Source organism: Lactuca sativa, chromosome 1, assembly GCF_002870075.4.
Source record: "Lactuca sativa cultivar Salinas chromosome 1, Lsat_Salinas_v11, whole genome shotgun sequence".
Taxonomy (NCBI): domain Eukaryota; kingdom Viridiplantae; phylum Streptophyta; class Magnoliopsida; order Asterales; family Asteraceae; genus Lactuca; species Lactuca sativa.
Window position 1 is genome coordinate 86054342 of NC_056623.2, and position 3828 is coordinate 86058169.

At 30.4% G+C, this 3828-nt stretch overlaps 1 long non-coding RNA gene across 7 annotated transcripts; it reads right to left on the reverse strand.

Annotated features, from left to right (window-relative positions):
• Positions 1 to 888: 888 nt before the first annotated feature.
• LOC122196042 (uncharacterized) lies at positions 889 to 3283 on the reverse strand. 7 transcript variants are annotated; one of them, XR_008232336.1, is made up of 5 exons: positions 3048 to 3273; positions 2219 to 2263; positions 1699 to 1757; positions 1445 to 1624; positions 889 to 1344 (listed from the first exon to the last, which is right to left on the reverse strand). It is a non-coding gene; the product is annotated as an uncharacterized LOC122196042 (long non-coding RNA). The 7 variants fall into 7 exon arrangements; XR_008232332.1 differs by having other exon boundaries at positions 1699 to 2381; positions 2475 to 3283; XR_008232334.1 differs by having other exon boundaries at positions 1699 to 2263; positions 3048 to 3281.
• Positions 3284 to 3828: the final 545 nt, after the last annotated feature.

Genomic DNA, 3828 nt, shown 5'->3' on the forward strand with positions numbered 1-3828 from the left:
AAATTCATAGTCAAACCAGTTCATTTCATAGTCAAATTTCACTGACCGACATGACAATACTACAGAATGTACTTGTCTGCATTTCATAGTTAAACTTTTTGAATTCATAGTCAAACCAGTTCATTTCATAGTCAAATTTCACTGACCGACATGACAATACTACAGAATGTACTTGTCTGCATTTCATAGTTCAACTTTTTGAATTCATAGTCAAACCAGTTCATTTCATAGTCAAAAAGAATTGTCTGTAATATGATTTCTTCTATAAATGGGTGTCACTCATTATGAAAAATTTAACTGAGAAAGTAACTCCGATTTAAAAGAAAAAGAAGGCTAATTGCATACTGCAATTGCGGAGGAGAACGTATCGTTAGGATTTCGGGTACAGCTAAAAACCCAGGAAGATTGTTTTACGCTTGCCCATATTTAGTATCATGTTGTTAACGTCATTCAAATTTAAACCCTCGTGTTTACATCACAAAAATTTATTTTCTTACTGTGAATATTAATTTAATAGGGACCAAAATGCGGGTTTATCAGTTGGGTTGATGAAGAGAAGGACCAATCTTCTATGATAATAGCTAAAGTAGCTAACTCTAATAAGCTCTTTCAATCAGAAAATAAGAAGTTAAAGATAGCGTTGGTTTGTAGTTGGGTGTTGTTTTTGGCAGTTCTTGTTTACAAGTTGTAAGCTTTTCAATATTATTTTTATGGTTTTGAAGTTGTTAGGTCAATAAATTGTTGTATTTGTAACGTTAAAACAAATGTTGTAGTCGTTCTTATGTTGTATGTATTGATAAGTAACTAGTAGGTCATTAATTTGTTGTAATTGTCGTAACGTTATATTTTTTGCCATCCGTTGAGTAAACTGTAAAAATAAACTAATAATGAAATCCAACATTAATTTATATATACATTTATATAATCCAACTACATAGGACCAAGACTAGACCCCCAAATAATTTTTGTCATCCGTAGACGGAACTCTAAAGCTGCGTTCTTTGGGTCAATAAGAACACGTATTGGTTGACCTGAAACCAATTGCTCCATAAACATACAAACAAAAACACCGCAATCTCCCAAATGACTACTTTGTTGGGGAACATTTTCTTCATAAATGAATTGCATATTCAATGGAATCCTTGGGATGTTCCTCCGGGCCCAATACTTAATCTTGTCCAAATAATTTGCCACCCGACGTTCAAATTTGGAAAAGATTCTTTCAGATTTGAATTTTTCATAAGCCCCTCTACCAAGACTGTCATAAATATGCACTTCTATTGACGCTAATCGTAGTTCCCCAAATAGCCAATGATTATGGGATGAATGAATCGGCAATAAGACCTGTATAAGGATTAGAAAATAAAATTATGTTTATTTACATCACAATACAAAAACATAACAAAAAAACGATATTATTTTCAATATAAACTATTAAGTTTACCGTATCAACATTTCACCAAGCAACCATGAAGTTGGGGTACGTAGCAATACCAGCCATAAACGCCCTCCAGTCCTGTCCTTCTTCCAAAGCATGAGAAACAAAAAAATTTGGAGGCATTATTGTATGTCGGTCGCTCTCAAACCGTTTCTCCATCAATAATCGGTATCAAATGGTTATATGCTGCACACATGATAGTTTTGTTATTGACTAAAAAACAATTAACTTTTAAAATAATTAATTAACAATTAATTTACCGCTGACTCCAACCATCCGTCGTGTGTATGCCCAAACAATAAGCTCCAAAAATCTCTATCTAACACGAAATTAAACAAACGATGTTGGACATCATATGAATGCAATACATAATTTTGGATGACAACCTCACCGCCTGCTACGTAAGGTTGCAGGCGCAACATGGAGAAGTCATGAGCAACATGAAAAAGTCATGAGCAACATAATTTTCAACTTATACAAATGTTATACTTATACGACAAATATATATACAAACGACTATTTTGCACTTTATATAAACAATTATACGATAAGAATATACAAGATTTCAGGTTATACAACAACTAAAAAAACAACAAAAATAACAAATTATAAACATTATCTACGCAGTCTCTACTTGTCTCTACTTGCATTTAAACTTCAAGTATACTAAAAAAATATTAAAACTATCAAACACAACAAAATTACCCTTTTTTAACACTAAATAATACAACAAATGATAAAATAAAGAGATTGTTGACATTAAAAGAGTTAAAATCTAACCATATTTGCAGGATTGTTGACATAATCCTCCATTTTCTTCAAAAACTAGCCAAAATTCCGAAAGAAGCCCAAAGTTAGAGGGAGTTTTTGTGTAGAGAAGGGTGAAAAATGGAGAAAAAAAAACGTTTTTATACTCAAAATCGAGGGCATTTTGCAGATGGACCTTCTCATCTGCGAAAGTACAAGCACCTAAAGCACAGCTGTACTTTAGGTGCTTGTACTTTCGCAGATAAGAAGGTCATTTTGCAGATGGGACCTTCTCATCTGCGAAATTGGTGGCTATTTTTGTAATTTCGATTTATTTTGGCTATTTTTGTAATGCAATTAGTGTAAATGGCTATTTTTGTCATTTTATAAAAAAGAAATAGGAACTTTAGATTGTTGACAGCCCGTAGGAGTCCACATTGTTTAATTAGGCGAATATGGAATTGGTTATAATATGTAAATTTCTTCTTTTTGGTTTCTTGGGTTTAATCATACAATAGCTTCAGCTAAAAAAAATTATAAGTATAAAACAATTTCTCAATTTAAAAATGGGCCAAAATCTAGAGTATAACATATAACCGTTTTGAATTCTCAATACTTACTAAATGTCTTAATCGCCCTAATGTTTTTTTACTCTATTCTTCTGGTCCAAAGAGCAAATAAAAGCTATCATTATTTTTTTTTTTTACACTTTTTTTCTTCTAGGTCCTAAAAAGCAAATAAAAATTATTATTAAAAAGACTGGACAAATACATTAAACACAAATCATCCTACATCGTGTATTCGTGTACTACAAATACAAATGATAAAAATAGTAAATCACAACAGAAAAAAACAACCATACCTTTTAAACAGAGAAATCGTGGCTGAAGCTCCATCGAAAACAATATATGCATGACGAAATCAACCTCCATGAAAATTAATCAGCGACAATAGTAATTGCGGCCTTAGATGCAAGACGGCGAGAGTAATCGCCCTAAATCCCTACAGCCTACAGCCGTCTCAGAGAGAAAAGTAATATATATACCAAAGCATTTAGGGTTAACCTAAGGTATTTACCATATTGACCCCGGAGGCATCTTCAAATTTTAGCTTGGAGATATATAGACAATTTTCATTTTACAATTTTATGTGGTAAAAAACGTGAAGAACAAACTATTTACGATTTGAGAATTTGTAAATGATCGTTAGATTCTTGTAGTTTTTTTTATTTATTAATAATATATCCTCTTTAATAAATAAAGATTTTTTTGTCACATGTATCTTCTCCTTCATTTTGATACTTGTCATTTTGTGAGAATTTTTGAAATTTTATTTTCTACTTGTCATTTTTTAGGGATTTTCATTTTCTTAAAAACAAAATTCCAAAAAATTATAATGAGTTCTATAAGGAAATAAAATCATCTTATTAATTTGGTAATAAATTATCATAAATAATTCAAACAATTTAGTTTCTTTTGCAGATTTATTACATTATGTTATGTAAAGTATTCATTATAAAATATTTCATATTTATATATTTATATTAAAATTAATTTATAATAAACCTGTGTAATACACGGGTCTTACACCTAGTATATATATATATATATATATATATATATATATATATATATATATATATA